This window comes from Eleutherodactylus coqui, chromosome 7 (assembly GCF_035609145.1).
Source record: "Eleutherodactylus coqui strain aEleCoq1 chromosome 7, aEleCoq1.hap1, whole genome shotgun sequence".
Taxonomy (NCBI): Eukaryota; Metazoa; Chordata; class Amphibia; order Anura; family Eleutherodactylidae; genus Eleutherodactylus; species Eleutherodactylus coqui.
Window position 1 is genome coordinate 49,310,749 of NC_089843.1, and position 17,727 is coordinate 49,328,475.

Here is a 17,727-nt window from a genome sequence, read left to right on the forward strand (position 1 = left end):
TATGCTTGTTCTCGGGGAGAGAAGCTAATTAACCTTGCAGATAAGATTCCTTTGAATGGTCAATTGATGTTGCTGCAAGCTTTGGAAACCACTCAGGTTTCTTTTTCAGGGTTCTGATAGGATATATCTGAAGAAACATTTATACACATACTAGGCTGATGTCAAAATCCTGCTTCTAAACCAGCAACTTGAAGAAAGGTAGAAAAAGTCCTTCAAGCTTTCCTCCGTTCAACCTTTGAATGCGAAATACTCAATCAGATCGTGGAAGATCACCACCAGTAAGTGACAAATTGATCCAGTCTTTATACTTCATCCCAAGAATTGGACTCTTAATGTCACCATTTTTTCTTTGCGCTTTGCATTTTTTTTTCACACCTGCGTATTTGAGGATAGCTGCATGATCTTTCCTGGAGGCGTGGGTTCAAATCCCACCCCATGACAGCCAAGTGTTTGCTCTTACGCGTCACGGATTGGGATTCCAGCGGGGGTCTGTGTGAGGAGCGGCAAAGTTGCTCTGTTCTGCGCAAGTACAGACTTGCAAATGTTGACAAGTGCCTCAATTTTATGCTTAACGCTTACCATGATGTCTAGTATCACCACGAAGCGCCAAAGCATACTGCCACATGAGAGTCAGGATGGCCGAGCGGTCTAAGGCGCTGCGTTCAGGTCGCAGTCTCCTCTGGAGGCGTGGGTTCGAATCCCACTTCTGACAGGCTAGCTTTTCCTTAAATATTAAGCAAGGCCATTTTTCTCAGGGCTCGAAGTCCCCCCGAAGTCAACTTTGAAAGCAGTTTGAGGAACAAGAAACCCTCCATCAGAAAGGAGGCTAGCTTTTCCTTAAATATTAAGCAAGGCCATTTTTCTCAGGGCTCCCGAAGTCAACTTTGAAAGCAGTTTGAGGAACAAGAAACGCTCCATCAGAAAGGGGAAAAAAACACCACGCCAATCCCTTTTCTTCCTGCTTCATAGGCCACTGGTCTGGTTAAACCACGGGGTGTGAGTTTCATTCTCACTGGTGCCTAACTTCTAGGCTGATGCTCAAAAGGAACATTGGAACCCCGTTAGCCAGTAGAACATAATATGCTTGTTCTCGGGGAGAGAAGCTAATTAACCTTGCAGATAAGATTCCTTTGAATGGTCAATTGATGTTGCTGCAAGCTTTGGAAACCACTCAGGTTTCTTTTTCAGGGTTCTGATAGGATATATCTGAAGAAACATTTATACACATACTAGGCTGATGTCAAAATCCTGCTTCTAAACCAGCAACTTGAAGAAAGGTAGAAAAAGTCCTTCAAGCTTTCCTCCGTGTTTGCTCTTACGCATCATGGATTGGGATTCCAGCGGGGGTCTGTTTGAGGAGCGGCAAAGTTGCTCTGTTCTGCGCAAGTGCAGACTTGCAGATGTTGACAAGTGCCTCAATTTTATGCTTAACGCTTACCATGATGTCTGGTATCACCACGAAGCGCCAAAGCATACTGCCACATGGGAGTCAGGATGGCCGAGCGGTCTAAGGCGCTGCGTTCAGGTCGCAGTCTCCTCTGGAGGCGTGGGTTCGAATCCCACTTCTGACAGGCTAGCTTTTCCTTAAATATTAAGCTCGGCCATTTTTCTCAGGGCTCGAAGTCCCCCCGAAGTCAACTTTGAAAGCAGTTTGAGGAACAAGAAACCCTCCATCAGAAAGGAGGCTAGCTTTTCCTTAAATATTAAGCAAGGCCATTTTTCTCAGGGCTCCCGAAGTCAACTTTGAAAGCAGTTTGAGGAACAAGAAACCCTCCATCAGAAAGGGGAAAAAAACACCACGCCAATCCCTTTTCTTCCTGCTTCATAGGCCACTGGTCTGGTTAAACCACGGGGTGTGAGTTTCATTCTCACTGGTGCCTAACTTCTAGGCTGATGCTCAAAAGGAACATTGGAACCCCGTTAGCCAGTAGAACATAATATGCTTGTTCTCGGGGAGAGAAGCTAATTAACCTTGCAGATAAGATTCCTTTGAATGGTCAATTTTTGATGTTGCTGCAAGCTTTGGAAACCACTCAGGTTTCTTTTTCAGGGTTCTGATAGGATATATCTGAAGAAACATTTATACACATACTAGGCTGATGTCAAAATCCTGCTTCTAAACCAGCAACTTGAAGAAAGGTAGAAAAAGTCCTTCAAGCTTTCCTCCGTGTTTGCTCTTACGCATCATGGATTGGGATTCCAGCGGGGGTCTGTGTGAGGAGCGGCAAAGTTGCTCTGTTCTGCGCAAGTGCAGACTTGCAGATGTTGACAAGTGCCTCAATTTTATGCTTAACGCTTACCATGATGTCTAGTATCACCACGAAGCGCCAAAGCATACTGCCACATGAGAGTCAGGATGGCCGAGCGGTCTAAGGCGCTGCGTTCAGGTCGCAGTCTCCTCTGGAGGCGTGGTTTCTGACAGGCTAGCTTTTCCTTAAATATTAAGCAAGGCCATTTTTCTCAGGGCTCGAAGTCCCCCCGAAGTCAACTTTGAAAGCAGTTTGAGGAACAAGAAACCCTCCATCAGAAAGGAGGCTGGCTTTTCCTTAAATATTAAGCAAGGCCATTTTTCTCAGGGCTCCCGAAGTCAACTTTGAAAGCAGTTTGAGGAACAAGAAACGCTCCATCAGAAAGGGGAAAAAAACACCACGCCAATCCCTTTTCTTCCTGCTTCATAGGCCACTGGTCTGGTTAAACCACGGGGTGTGGGTTTCATTCTCACTGGTGCCTAACTTCTAGGCTGATGCTCAAAAGGAACATTGGAACCCCGTTAGCCAGTAGAACATAATATGCTTGTTCTCGGGGAGAGAAGCTAATTAACCTTGCAGATAAGATTCCTTTGAATGGTCAATTGATGTTGCTGCAAGCTTTGGAAACCACTCAGGTTTCTTTTTCAGGGTTCTGATAGGATATATCTGAAGAAACATTTATACACATACTAGGCTGATGTCAAAATCCTGCTTCTAAACCAGCAACTTGAAGAAAGGTAGAAAAAGTCCTTCAAGCTTTCCTCCGTGTTTGCTCTTACGCATCATGGATTGGGATTCCAGCGGGGGTCTGTTTGAGGAGCGGCAAAGTTGCTCTGTTCTGCGCAAGTGCAGACTTGCAGATGTTGACAAGTGCCTCAATTTTATGCTTAACGCTTACCATGATGTCTAGTATCACCACGAAGCGCCAAAGCATACTGCCACATGAGAGTCAGGATGGCCGAGCGGTCTAAGGCGCTGCGTTCAGGTCGCAGTCGCCTCTGGAGGCGTGGGTTCGAATCCCACTTCTGACAGGCTAGCTTTTCCTTAAATATTAAGCAAGGCCATTTTTCTCAGGGCTCGAAGTCCCCCCGAAGTCAACTTTGAAAGCAGTTTGAGGAACAAGAAACCCTCCATCAGAAAGGAGGCTAGCTTTTCCTTAAATATTAAGCAAGGCCATTTTTCTCAGGGCTCCCGAAGTCAACTTTGAAAGCAGTTTGAGGAACAAGAAACGCTCCATCAGAAAGGGGAAAAAAACACCACGCCAATCCCTTTTCTTCCTGCTTCATAGGCCACTGGTCTGGTTAAACCACGGGGTGTGAGTTTCATTCTCACTGGTGCCTAACTTCTAGGCTGATGCTCAAAAGGAACATTGGAACCCCGTTAGCCAGTAGAACATAATATGCTTGTTCTCGGGGAGAGAAGCTAATTAACCTTGCAGATAAGATTCCTTTGAATGGTCAATTGATGTTGCTGCAAGCTTTGGAAACCACTCAGGTTTCTTTTTCAGGGTTCTGATAGGATATATCTGAAGAAACATTTATACACATACTAGGCTGATGTCAAAATCCTGCTTCTAAACCAGCAACTTGAAGAAAGGTAGAAAAAGTCCTTCAAGCTTTCCTCCGTGTTTGCTCTTACGCATCATGGATTGGGATTCCAGCGGGGGTCTGTGTGAGGAGCGGCAAAGTTGCTCTGTTCTGCGCAAGTGCAGACTTGCAGATGTTGACAAGTGCCTCAATTTTATGCTTAACGCTTACCATGATGTCTAGTATCACCACGAAGCGCCAAAGCATACTGCCACATGAGAGTCAGGATGGCCGAGCGGTCTAAGGCGCTGCGTTCAGGTCGCAGTCTCCTCTGGAGGCGTGGTTTCTGACAGGCTAGCTTTTCCTTAAATATTAAGCAAGGCCATTTTTCTCAGGGCTCGAAGTCCCCCCGAAGTCAACTTTGAAAGCAGTTTGAGGAACAAGAAACCCTCCATCAGAAAGGAGGCTAGCTTTTCCTTAAATATTAAGCAAGGCCATTTTTCTCAGGGCTCCCGAAGTCAACTTTGAAAGCAGTTTGAGGAACAAGAAACGCTCCATCAGAAAGGGGAAAAAAACACCACGCCAATCCCTTTTCTTCCTGCTTCATAGGCCACTGGTCTGGTTAAACCACGGGGTGTGAGTTTCATTCTCACTGGTGCCTAACTTCTAGGCTGATGCTCAAAAGGAACATTGGAACCCCGTTAGCCAGTAGAACATAATATGCTTGTTCTCGGGGAGAGAAGCTAATTAACCTTGCAGATAAGATTCCTTTGAATGGTCAATTGATGTTGCTGCAAGCTTTGGAAACCACTCAGGTTTCTTTTTCAGGGTTCTGATAGGATATATCTGAAGAAACATTTATACACATACTAGGCTGATGTCAAAATCCTGCTTCTAAACCAGCAACTTGAAGAAAGGTAGAAAAAGTCCTTCAAGCTTTCCTCCGTTCAACCTTTGAATGCGAAATACTCAATCAGATCGTGGAAGATCACCACCAGTAAGTGACAAACTGATCCAGTCTTTATACTTCATCCCAAGAATTGGACTCTTAATGTCACCATTTTTTCTTTGCGCTTTGCATTTTTTTTCACACCTGCGTATTTGAGGATAGCTGCATGATCTTTCCTGGAGGCGTGGGTTCAAATCCCACCCCATGACAGCCAAGTGTTTGCTCTTACGCGTCACGGATTGGGATTCCAGCGGGGGTCTGTGTGAGGAGCGGCAAAGTTGCTCTGTTCTGCGCAAGTGCAGACTTGCAGATGTTGACAAGTGCCTCAATTTTATGCTTAACGCTTACCATGATGTCTAGTATCACCACGAAGCGCCAAAGCATACTGCCACATGAGAGTCAGGATGGCCGAGCGGTCTAAGGCGCTGCGTTCAGGTCGCAGTCTCCTCTGGAGGCGTGGGTTCGAATCCCACTTCTGACAGGCTGGGTTTTCCTTAAATATTAAGCAAGGCCATTTTTCTCAGGGCTCCCGAAGTCAACTTTGAAAGCAGTTTGAGGAACAAGAAACGCTCCATCAGAAAGGGGAAAAAAACACCACGCCAATCCCTTTTCTTCCTGCTTCATAGGCCACTGGTCTGGTTAAACCACGGGGTGTGAGTTTCATTCTCACTGGTGCCTAACTTCTAGGCTGATGCTCAAAAGGAACATTGGAACCCCGTTAGCCAGTAGAACATAATATGCTTGTTCTCGGGGAGAGAAGCTAATTAACCTTGCAGATAAGATTCCTTTGAATGGTCAATTGATGTTGCTGCAAGCTTTGGAAACCACTCAGGTTTCTTTTTCAGGGTTCTGATAGGATATATCTGAAGAAACATTTATACACATACTAGGCTGATGTCAAAATCCTGCTTCTAAACCAGCAACTTGAAGAAAGGTAGAAAAAGTCCTTCAAGCTTTCCTCCGTTCAACCTTTGAATGCGAAATACTCAATCAGATCGTGGAAGATCACCACCAGTAAGTGACAAACTGATCCAGTCTTTATACTTCATCCCAAGAATTGGACTCTTAATGTCACCATTTTTTCTTTGCGCTTTGCATTTTTTTTCACACCTGCGTATTTGAGGATAGCTGCATGATCTTTCCTGGAGGCGTGGGTTCAAATCCCACCCCATGACAGCCAAGTGTTTGCTCTTACGCGTCACGGATTGGGATTCCAGCGGGGGTCTGTGTGAGGAGCGGCAAAGTTGCTCTGTTCTGCGCAAGTGCAGACTTGCAGATGTTGACAAGTGCCTCAATTTTATGCTTAACGCTTACCATGATGTCTAGTATCACCACGAAGCGCCAAAGCATACTGCCACATGGGAGTCAGGATGGCCGAGCGGTCTAAGGCGCTGCGTTCAGGTCGCAGTCTCCTCTGGAGGCGTGGGTTCGAATCCCACTTCTGACAGGCTAGCTTTTCCTTAAATATTAAGCAAGGCCATTTTTCTCAGGGCTCGAAGTCCCCCCGAAGTCAACTTTGAAAGCAGTTTGAGGAACAAGAAACCCTCCATCAGAAAGGAGGCTAGCTTTTCCTTAAATATTAAGCAAGGCCATTTTTCTCAGGGCTCCCGAAGTCAACTTTGAAAGCAGTTTGAGGAACAAGAAACGCTCCATCAGAAAGGGGAAAAAAACACCACGCCAATCCCTTTTCTTCCTGCTTCATAGGCCACTGGTCTGGTTAAACCACGGGGTGTGAGTTTCATTCTCACTGGTGCCTAACTTCTAGGCTGATGCTCAAAAGGAACATTGGAACCCCGTTAGCCAGTAGAACATAATATGCTTGTTCTCGGGGAGAGAAGCTAATTAACCTTGCAGATAAGATTCCTTTGAATGGTCAATTGATGTTGCTGCAAGCTTTGGAAACCACTCAGGTTTCTTTTTCAGGGTTCTGATAGGATATATCTGAAGAAACATTTATACACATACTAGGCTGATGTCAAAATCCTGCTTCTAAACCAGCAACTTGAAGAAAGGTAGAAAAAGTCCTTCAAGCTTTCCTCCGTGTTTGCTCTTACGCATCATGGATTGGGATTCCAGCGGGGGTCTGTTTGAGGAGCGGCAAAGTTGCTCTGTTCTGCGCAAGTGCAGACTTGCAGATGTGGACAAGTGCCTCAATTTTATGCTTAACGCTTACCATGATGTCTGGTATCACCACGAAGCGCCAAAGCATACTGCCACATGGGAGTCAGGATGGCCGAGCGGTCTAAGGCGCTGCGCAGTCTCCTCTGGAGGCGTGGGTTCGAATCCCACTTCTGACAGGCTAGCTTTTCCTTAAATATTAAGCTCGGCCATTTTTCTCAGGGCTCGAAGTCCCCCCGAAGTCAACTTTGAAAGCAGTTTGAGGAACAAGAAACCCTCCATCAGAAAGGAGGCTAGCTTTTCCTTAAATATTAAGCAAGGCCATTTTTCTCAGGGCTCCCGAAGTCAACTTTGAAAGCAGTTTGAGGAACAAGAAACCCTCCATCAGAAAGGGGAAAAAAACACCACGCCAATCCCTTTTCTTCCTGCTTCATAGGCCACTGGTCTGGTTAAACCACGGGGTGTGAGTTTCATTCTCACTGGTGCCTAACTTCTAGGCTGATGCTCAAAAGGAACATTGGAACCCCGTTAGCCAGTAGAACATAATATGCTTGTTCTCGGGGAGAGAAGCTAATTAACCTTGCAGATAAGATTCCTTTGAATGGTCAATTGATGTTGCTGCAAGCTTTGGAAACCACTCAGGTTTCTTTTTCAGGGTTCTGATAGGATATATCTGAAGAAACATTTATACACATACTAGGCTGATGTCAAAATCCTGCTTCTAAACCAGCAACTTGAAGAAAGGTAGAAAAAGTCCTTCAAGCTTTCCTCCGTGTTTGCTCTTACGCATCATGGATTGGGATTCCAGCGGGGGTCTGTGTGAGGAGCGGCAAAGTTGCTCTGTTCTGCGCAAGTGCAGACTTGCAGATGTTGACAAGTGCCTCAATTTTATGCTTAACGCTTACCATGATGTCTAGTATCACCACGAAGCGCCAAAGCATACTGCCACATGAGAGTCAGGATGGCCGAGCGGTCTAAGGCGCTGCGTTCAGGTCGCAGTCTCCTCTGGAGGCGTGGTTTCTGACAGGCTAGCTTTTCCTTAAATATTAAGCAAGGCCATTTTTCTCAGGGCTCGAAGTCCCCCCGAAGTCAACTTTGAAAGCAGTTTGAGGAACAAGAAACCCTCCATCAGAAAGGAGGCTAGCTTTTCCTTAAATATTAAGCAAGGCCATTTTTCTCAGGGCTCCCGAAGTCAACTTTGAAAGCAGTTTGAGGAACAAGAAACGCTCCATCAGAAAGGGGAAAAAAACACCACGCCAATCCCTTTTCTTCCTGCTTCATAGGCCACTGGTCTGGTTAAACCACGGGGTGTGAGTTTCATTCTCACTGGTGCCTAACTTCTAGGCTGATGCTCAAAAGGAACATTGGAACCCCGTTAGCCAGTAGAACATAATATGCTTGTTCTCGGGGAGAGAAGCTAATTAACCTTGCAGATAAGATTCCTTTGAATGGTCAATTGATGTTGCTGCAAGCTTTGGAAACCACTCAGGTTTCTTTTTCAGGGTTCTGATAGGATATATCTGAAGAAACATTTATACACATACTAGGCTGATGTCAAAATCCTGCTTCTAAACCAGCAACTTGAAGAAAGGTAGAAAAAGTCCTTCAAGCTTTCCTCCGTTCAACCTTTGAATGCGAAATACTCAATCAGATCGTGGAAGATCACCACCAGTAAGTGACAAACTGATCCAGTCTTTATACTTCATCCCAAGAATTGGACTCTTAATGTCACCATTTTTTCTTTGCGCTTTGCATTTTTTTTCACACCTGCGTATTTGAGGATAGCTGCATGATCTTTCCTGGAGGCGTGGGTTCAAATCCCACCCCATGACAGCCAAGTGTTTGCTCTTACGCGTCACGGATTGGGATTCCAGCGGGGGTCTGTGTGAGGAGCGGCAAAGTTGCTCTGTTCTGCGCAAGTGCAGACTTGCAGATGTTGACAAGTGCCTCAATTTTATGCTTAACGCTTACCATGATGTCTAGTATCACCACAAAGTGCCAAAGCATACTGCCACATGAGAGTCAGGATGGCCGAGCGGTCTAAGGCGCTGCGTTCAGGTCGCAGTCTCCTCTGGAGGCGTGGGTTCGAATCCCACTTCTGACAGGCTGGGTTTTCCTTAAATATTAAGCAAGGCCATTTTTCTCAGGGCTCCCGAAGTCAACTTTGAAAGCAGTTTGAGGAACAAGAAACGCTCCATCAGAAAGGGGAAAAAAACACCACGCCAATCCCTTTTCTTCCTGCTTCATAGGCCACTGGTCTGGTTAAACCACGGGGTGTGAGTTTCATTCTCACTGGTGCCTAACTTCTAGGCTGATGCTCAAAAGGAACATTGGAACCCCGTTAGCCAGTAGAACATAATATGCTTGTTCTCGGGGAGAGAAGCTAATTAACCTTGCAGATAAGATTCCTTTGAATGGTCAATTGATGTTGCTGCAAGCTTTGGAAACCACTCAGGTTTCTTTTTCAGGGTTCTGATAGGATATATCTGAAGAAACATTTATACACATACTAGGCTGATGTCAAAATCCTGCTTCTAAACCAGCAACTTGAAGAAAGGTAGAAAAAGTCCTTCAAGCTTTCCTCCGTTCAACCTTTGAATGCGAAATACTCAATCAGATCGTGGAAGATCACCACCAGTAAGTGACAAACTGATCCAGTCTTTATACTTCATCCCAAGAATTGGACTCTTAATGTCACCATTTTTTCTTTGCGCTTTGCATTTTTTTTTCACACCTGCGTATTTGAGGATAGCTGCATGATCTTTCCTGGAGGCGTGGGTTCAAATCCCACCCCATGACAGCCAAGTGTTTGCTCTTACGCGTCACGGATTGGGATTCCAGCGGGGGTCTGTGTGAGGAGCGGCAAAGTTGCTCTGTTCTGCGCAAGTGCAGACTTGCAGATGTTGACAAGTGCCTCAATTTTATGCTTAACGCTTACCATGATGTCTAGTATCACCACGAAGCGCCAAAGCATACTGCCACATGAGAGTCAGGATTCTGATGGACTGCCGAGCGGTCTAAGGCGCTGCGTTCAGGTCGCAGTCTCCTCTGGAGGCGTGGGTTCGAATCCCACTTCTGACAGGCTAGCTTTTCCTTAAATATTAAGCAAGGCCATTTTTCTCAGGGCTCCCGAAGTCAACTTTGAAAGCAGTTTGAGGAACAAGAAACCCTCCATCAGAAAGGGGAAAAAAACACCACGCCAATCCCTTTTCTTCCTGCTTCATAGGCCACTGGTCTGGTTAAACCACGGGGTGTGAGTTTCATTCTCACTGGTGCCTAACTTCTAGGCTGATGCTCAAAAGGAACATTGGAACCCCGTTAGCCAGTAGAACATAATATGCTTGTTCTCGGGGAGAGAAGCTAATTAACCTTGCAGATAAGATTCCTTTGAATGGTCAATTGATGTTGCTGCAAGCTTTGGAAACCACTCAGGTTTCTTTTTCAGGGTTCTGATAGGATATATCTGAAGAAACATTTATACACATACTAGGCTGATGTCAAAATCCTGCTTCTAAACCAGCAACTTGAAGAAAGGTAGAAAAAGTCCTTCAAGCTTTCCTCCGTTCAACCTTTGAATGCGAAATACTCAATCAGATCGTGGAAGATCACCACCAGTAAGTGACAAACTGATCCAGTCTTTATACTTCATCCCAAGAATTGGACTCTTAATGTCACCATTTTTTCTTTGCGCTTTGCATTTTTTTTTCACACCTGCGTATTTGAGGATAGCTGCATGATCTTTCCTGGAGGCGTGGGTTCAAATCCCACCCCATGACAGCCAAGTGTTTGCTCTTACGCGTCACGGATTGGGATTCCAGCGGGGGTCTGTGTGAGGAGCGGCAAAGTTGCTCTGTTCTGCGCAAGTGCAGACTTGCAGATGTTGACAAGTGCCTCAATTTTATGCTTAACGCTTACCATGATGTCTAGTATCACCACGAAGCGCCAAAGCATACTGCCACATGAGAGTCAGGATGGCCGAGCGGTCTAAGGCGCTGCGTTCAGGTCGCAGTCTCCTCTGGAGGCGTGGGTTCGAATCCCACTTCTGACAGGCTAGCTTTTCCTTAAATATTAAGCAAGGCCATTTTTCTCAGGGCTCCCGAAGTCAACTTTGAAAGCAGTTTGAGGAACAAGAAACCCTCCATCAGAAAGGAGGCTAGCTTTTCCTTAAATATTAAGCAAGGCCATTTTTCTCAGGGCTCCCGAAGTCAACTTTGAAAGCAGTTTGAGGAACAAGAAACCCTCCATCAGAAAGGGGAAAAAAACACCACGCCAATCCCTTTTCTTCCTGCTTCATAGGCCACTGGTCTGGTTAAACCACGGGGTGTGAGTTTCATTCTCACTGGTGCCTAACTTCTAGGCTGATGCTCAAAAGGAACATTGGAACCCCGTTAGCCAGTAGAACATAATATGCTTGTTCTCGGGGAGAGAAGCTAATTAACCTTGCAGATAAGATTCCTTTGAATGGTCAATTGATGTTGCTGCAAGCTTTGGAAACCACTCAGGTTTCTTTTTCAGGGTTCTGATAGGATATATCTGAAGAAACATTTATACACATACTAGGCTGATGTCAAAATCCTGCTTCTAAACCAGCAACTTGAAGAAAGGTAGAAAAAGTCCTTCAAGCTTTCCTCCGTTCAACCTTTGAATGCGAAATACTCAATCAGATCGTGGAAGATCACCACCAGTAAGTGACAAACTGATCCAGTCTTTATACTTCATCCCAAGAATTGGACTCTTAATGTCACCATTTTTTCTTTGCGCTTTGCATTTTTTTTTCACACCTGCGTATTTGAGGATAGCTGCATGATCTTTCCTGGAGGCGTGGGTTCAAATCCCACCCCATGACAGCCAAGTGTTTGCTCTTACGCGTCACGGATTGGGATTCCAGCGGGGGTCTGTGTGAGGAGCGGCAAAGTTGCTCTGTTCTGCGCAAGTGCAGACTTGCAGATGTTGACAAGTGCCTCAATTTTATGCTTAACGCTTACCATGATGTCTAGTATCACCACGAAGCGCCAAAGCATACTGCCACATGAGAGTCAGGATTCTGATGGACTGCCGAGCGGTCTAAGGCGCTGCGTTCAGGTCGCAGTCTCCTCTGGAGGCGTGGGTTCGAATCCCACTTCTGACAGGCTAGCTTTTCCTTAAATATTAAGCAAGGCCATTTTTCTCAGGGCTCCCGAAGTCAACTTTGAAAGCAGTTTGAGGAACAAGAAACCCTCCATCAGAAAGGGGAAAAAAACACCACGCCAATCCCTTTTCTTCCTGCTTCATAGGCCACTGGTCTGGTTAAACCACGGGGTGTGAGTTTCATTCTCACTGGTGCCTAACTTCTAGGCTGATGCTCAAAAGGAACATTGGAACCCCGTTAGCCAGTAGAACATAATATGCTTGTTCTCGGGGAGAGAAGCTAATTAACCTTGCAGATAAGATTCCTTTGAATGGTCAATTGATGTTGCTGCAAGCTTTGGAAACCACTCAGGTTTCTTTTTCAGGGTTCTGATAGGATATATCTGAAGAAACATTTATACACATACTAGGCTGATGTCAAAATCCTGCTTCTAAACCAGCAACTTGAAGAAAGGTAGAAAAAGTCCTTCAAGCTTTCCTCCGTTCAACCTTTGAATGCGAAATACTCAATCAGATCGTGGAAGATCACCACCAGTAAGTGACAAACTGATCCAGTCTTTATACTTCATCCCAAGAATTGGACTCTTAATGTCACCATTTTTTCTTTGCGCTTTGCATTTTTTTTTCACACCTGCGTATTTGAGGATAGCTGCATGATCTTTCCTGGAGGCGTGGGTTCAAATCCCACCCCATGACAGCCAAGTGTTTGCTCTTACGCGTCACGGATTGGGATTCCAGCGGGGGTCTGTGTGAGGAGCGGCAAAGTTGCTCTGTTCTGCGCAAGTGCAGACTTGCAGATGTTGACAAGTGCCTCAATTTTATGCTTAACGCTTACCATGATGTCTAGTATCACCACGAAGCGCCAAAGCATACTGCCACATGAGAGTCAGGATGGCCGAGCGGTCTAAGGCGCTGCGTTCAGGTCGCAGTCTCCTCTGGAGGCGTGGGTTCGAATCCCACTTCTGACAGGCTAGCTTTTCCTTAAATATTAAGCAAGGCCATTTTTCTCAGGGCTCCCGAAGTCAACTTTGAAAGCAGTTTGAGGAACAAGAAACCCTCCATCAGAAAGGAGGCTAGCTTTTCCTTAAATATTAAGCAAGGCCATTTTTCTCAGGGCTCCCGAAGTCAACTTTGAAAGCAGTTTGAGGAACAAGAAACCCTCCATCAGAAAGGGGAAAAAAACACCACGCCAATCCCTTTTCTTCCTGCTTCATAGGCCACTGGTCTGGTTAAACCACGGGGTGTGAGTTTCATTCTCACTGGTGCCTAACTTCTAGGCTGATGCTCAAAAGGAACATTGGAACCCCGTTAGCCAGTAGAACATAATATGCTTGTTCTCGGGGAGAGAAGCTAATTAACCTTGCAGATAAGATTCCTTTGAATGGTCAATTGATGTTGCTGCAAGCTTTGGAAACCACTCAGGTTTCTTTTTCAGGGTTCTGATAGGATATATCTGAAGAAACATTTATACACATACTAGGCTGATGTCAAAATCCTGCTTCTAAACCAGCAACTTGAAGAAAGGTAGAAAAAGTCCTTCAAGCTTTCCTCCGTTCAACCTTTGAATGCGAAATACTCAATCAGATCGTGGAAGATCACCACCAGTAAGTGACAAACTGATCCAGTCTTTATACTTCATCCCAAGAATTGGACTCTTAATGTCACCATTTTTTCTTTGCGCTTTGCATTTTTTTTTCACACCTGCGTATTTGAGGATAGCTGCATGATCTTTCCTGGAGGCGTGGGTTCAAATCCCACCCCATGACAGCCAAGTGTTTGCTCTTACGCGTCACGGATTGGGATTCCAGCGGGGGTCTGTGTGAGGAGCGGCAAAGTTGCTCTGTTCTGCGCAAGTACAGACTTGCAGATGTTGACAAGTGCCTCAATTTTATGCTTAACGCTTACCATGATGTCTAGTATCACCACGAAGCGCCAAAGCATACTGCCACATGAGAGTCAGGATTCTGATGGAGGGCCGAGCGGTCTAAGGCGCTGCGTTCAGGTCGCAGTCTCCTCTGGAGGCGTGGGTTCGAATCCCACTTCTGACAGGCTAGCTTTTCCTTAAATATTAAGCAAGGCCATTTTTCTCAGGGCTCCCGAAGTCAACTTTGAAAGCAGTTTGAGGAACAAGAAACCCTCCATCAGAAAGGAGGCTAGCTTTTCCTTAAATATTAAGCAAGGCCATTTTTCTCAGGGCTCCCGAAGTCAACTTTGAAAGCAGTTTGAGGAACAAGAAACCCTCCATCAGAAAGGGGAAAAAAACACCACGCCAATCCCTTTTCTTCCTGCTTCATAGGCCACTGGTCTGGTTAAACCACGGGGTGTGAGTTTCATTCTCACTGGTGCCTAACTTCTAGGCTGATGCTCAAAAGGAACATTGGAACCCCGTTAGCCAGTAGAACATAATATGCTTGTTCTCGGGGAGAGAAGCTAATTAACCTTGCAGATAAGATTCCTTTGAATGGTCAATTGATGTTGCTGCAAGCTTTGGAAACCACTCAGGTTTCTTTTTCAGGGTTCTGATAGGATATATCTGAAGAAACATTTATACACATACTAGGCTGATGTCAAAATCCTGCTTCTAAACCAGCAACTTGAAGAAAGGTAGAAAAAGTCCTTCAAGCTTTCCTCCGTTCAACCTTTGAATGCGAAATACTCAATCAGATCGTGGAAGATCACCACCAGTAAGTGACAAACTGATCCAGTCTTTATACTTCATCCCAAGAATTGGACTCTTAATGTCACCATTTTTTCTTTGCGCTTTGCATTTTTTTTTCACACCTGCGTATTTGAGGATAGCTGCATGATCTTTCCTGGAGGCGTGGGTTCAAATCCCACCCCATGACAGCCAAGTGTTTGCTCTTACGCGTCACGGATTGGGATTCCAGCGGGGGTCTGTGTGAGGAGCGGCAAAGTTGCTCTGTTCTGCGCAAGTGCAGACTTGCAGATGTTGACAAGTGCCTCAATTTTATGCTTAACGCTTACCATGATGTCTAGTATCACCACGAAGCGCCAAAGCATACTGCCACATGAGAGTCAGGATTCTGATGGAGGGCCGAGCGGTCTAAGGCGCTGCGTTCAGGTCGCAGTCTCCTCTGGAGGCGTGGGTTCGAATCCCACTTCTGACAGGCTAGCTTTTCCTTAAATATTAAGCAAGGCCATTTTTCTCAGGGCTCCCGAAGTCAACTTTGAAAGCAGTTTGAGGAACAAGAAACCCTCCATCAGAAAGGAGGCTAGCTTTTCCTTAAATATTAAGCAAGGCCATTTTTCTCAGGGCTCCCGAAGTCAACTTTGAAAGCAGTTTGAGGAACAAGAAACCCTCCATCAGAAAGGGGAAAAAAACACCACGCCAATCCCTTTTCTTCCTGCTTCATAGGCCACTGGTCTGGTTAAACCACGGGGTGTGAGTTTCATTCTCACTGGTGCCTAACTTCTAGGCTGATGCTCAAAAGGAACATTGGAACCCCGTTAGCCAGTAGAACATAATATGCTTGTTCTCGGGGAGAGAAGCTAATTAACCTTGCAGATAAGATTCCTTTGAATGGTCAATTGATGTTGCTGCAAGCTTTGGAAACCACTCAGGTTTCTTTTTCAGGGTTCTGATAGGATATATCTGAAGAAACATTTATACACATACTAGGCTGATGTCAAAATCCTGCTTCTAAACCAGCAACTTGAAGAAAGGTAGAAAAAGTCCTTCAAGCTTTCCTCCGTTCAACCTTTGAATGCGAAATACTCAATCAGATCGTGGAAGATCACCACCAGTAAGTGACAAACTGATCCAGTCTTTATACTTCATCCCAAGAATTGGACTCTTAATGTCACCATTTTTTCTTTGCGCTTTGCATTTTTTTTTCACACCTGCGTATTTGAGGATAGCTGCATGATCTTTCCTGGAGGCGTGGGTTCAAATCCCACCCCATGACAGCCAAGTGTTTGCTCTTACGCGTCACGGATTGGGATTCCAGCGGGGGTCTGTGTGAGGAGCGGCAAAGTTGCTCTGTTCTGCGCAAGTGCAGACTTGCAGATGTTGACAAGTGCCTCAATTTTATGCTTAACGCTTACCATGATGTCTAGTATCACCACGAAGCACCAAAGCATACTGCCACATGAGAGTCAGGATGGCCGAGCTGTCTAAGGCGCTGCGTTCAGGTCGCAGTCTCCTCTGGAGGCGTGGGTTCGAATCCCACTTCTGACAGGCTAGCTTTTCCTTAAATATTAAGCAAGGCCATTTTTCTCAGGGCTCCCGAAGTCAACTTTGAAAGCAGTTTGAGGAACAAGAAACCCTCCATCAGAAAGGAGGCTAGCTTTTCCTTAAATATTAAGCAAGGCCATTTTTCTCAGGGCTCCCGAAGTCAACTTTGAAAGCAGTTTGAGGAACAAGAAACCCTCCATCAGAAAGGGGAAAAAAACACCACGCCAATCCCTTTTCTTCCTGCTTCATAGGCCACTGGTCTGGTTAAACCACGGGGTGTGAGTTTCATTCTCACTGGTGCCTAACTTCTAGGCTGATGCTCAAAAGGAACATTGGAACCCCGTTAGCCAGTAGAACATAATATGCTTGTTCTCGGGGAGAGAAGCTAATTAACCTTGCAGATAAGATTCCTTTGAATGGTCAATTGATGTTGCTGCAAGCTTTGGAAACCACTCAGGTTTCTTTTTCAGGGTTCTGATAGGATATATCTGAAGAAACATTTATACACATACTAGGCTGATGTCAAAATCCTGCTTCTAAACCAGCAACTTGAAGAAAGGTAGAAAAAGTCCTTCAAGCTTTCCTCCGTGTTTGCTCTTACGCATCATGGATTGGGATTCCAGCGGGGGTCTGTGTGAGGAGCGGCAAAGTTGCTCTGTTCTGCGCAAGTGCAGACTTGCAGATGTTGACAAGTGCCTCAATTTTATGCTTAACGCTTACCATGATGTCTAGTATCACCACGAAGCGCCAAAGCATACTGCCACATGAGAGTCAGGATGGCCGAGCGGTCTAAGGCGCTGCGTTCAGGTCGCAGTCTCCTCTGGAGGCGTGGGTTCTGACAGGCTAGCTTTTCCTTAAATATTAAGCAAGGCCATTTTTCTCAGGGCTCGAAGTCCCCCCGAAGTCAACTTTGAAAGCAGTTTGAGGAACAAGAAACCCTCCATCAGAAAGGAGGCTAGCTTTTCCTTAAATATTAAGCAAGGCCATTTTTCTCAGGGCTCCCGAAGTCAACTTTGAAAGCAGTTTGAGGAACAAGAAACGCTCCATCAGAAAGGGGAAAAAAACACCACGCCAATCCCTTTTCTTCCTGCTTCATAGGCCACTGGTCTGGTTAAACCACGGGGTGTGAGTTTCATTCTCACTGGTGCCTAACTTCTAGGCTGATGCTCAAAAGGAACATTGGAACCCCGTTAGCCAGTAGAACATAATATGCTTGTTCTCGGGGAGAGAAGCTAATTAACCTTGCAGATAAGATTCCTTTGAATGGTCAATTGATGTTGCTGCAAGCTTTGGAAACCACTCAGGTTTCTTTTTCAGGGTTCTGATAGGATATATCTGAAGAAACATTTATACACATACTAGGCTGATGTCAAAATCCTGCTTCTAAACCAGCAACTTGAAGAAAGGTAGAAAAAGTCCTTCAAGCTTTCCTCCGTTCAACCTTTGAATGCGAAATACTCAATCAGATCGTGGAAGATCACCACCAGTAAGTGACAAACTGATCCAGTCTTTATACTTCATCCCAAGAATTGGACTCTTAATGTCACCATTTTTTCTTTGCGC

At 45.4% G+C, this 17,727-nt stretch overlaps 8 non-coding genes across 8 annotated transcripts; all 8 read left to right on the plus strand.

Moving 5' to 3' along the window:
- Positions 1-629: 629 nt before the first annotated feature.
- On the plus strand, positions 630-712 carry TRNAL-CAG (transfer RNA leucine (anticodon CAG)). Its single transcript has one exon. It is a non-coding gene; the product is annotated as a tRNA-Leu (tRNA).
- Positions 713-1,488: 776 nt separating this feature from the next.
- TRNAL-CAG (transfer RNA leucine (anticodon CAG)) lies at positions 1,489-1,571 on the plus strand. The gene has a single exon. It is a non-coding gene; the product is annotated as a tRNA-Leu (tRNA).
- Positions 1,572-5,122: 3,551 nt separating this feature from the next.
- Positions 5,123-5,205, plus strand: TRNAL-CAG (transfer RNA leucine (anticodon CAG)). The gene has a single exon. It is a non-coding gene; the product is annotated as a tRNA-Leu (tRNA).
- Positions 5,206-6,088: 883 nt separating this feature from the next.
- On the plus strand, positions 6,089-6,171 carry TRNAL-CAG (transfer RNA leucine (anticodon CAG)). The gene has a single exon. It is a non-coding gene; the product is annotated as a tRNA-Leu (tRNA).
- A 2,692-nt stretch (positions 6,172-8,863) lies between these two features.
- TRNAL-CAG (transfer RNA leucine (anticodon CAG)) lies at positions 8,864-8,946 on the plus strand. Its single transcript has one exon. It is a non-coding gene; the product is annotated as a tRNA-Leu (tRNA).
- A 1,861-nt stretch (positions 8,947-10,807) lies between these two features.
- Positions 10,808-10,890, plus strand: TRNAL-CAG (transfer RNA leucine (anticodon CAG)). Its single transcript has one exon. It is a non-coding gene; the product is annotated as a tRNA-Leu (tRNA).
- Positions 10,891-12,854: 1,964 nt separating this feature from the next.
- Positions 12,855-12,937, plus strand: TRNAL-CAG (transfer RNA leucine (anticodon CAG)). Its single transcript has one exon. It is a non-coding gene; the product is annotated as a tRNA-Leu (tRNA).
- Positions 12,938-16,084: 3,147 nt separating this feature from the next.
- Positions 16,085-16,167, plus strand: TRNAL-CAG (transfer RNA leucine (anticodon CAG)). The gene has a single exon. It is a non-coding gene; the product is annotated as a tRNA-Leu (tRNA).
- The last annotated feature ends 1,560 nt before the right edge of the window (positions 16,168-17,727 follow it).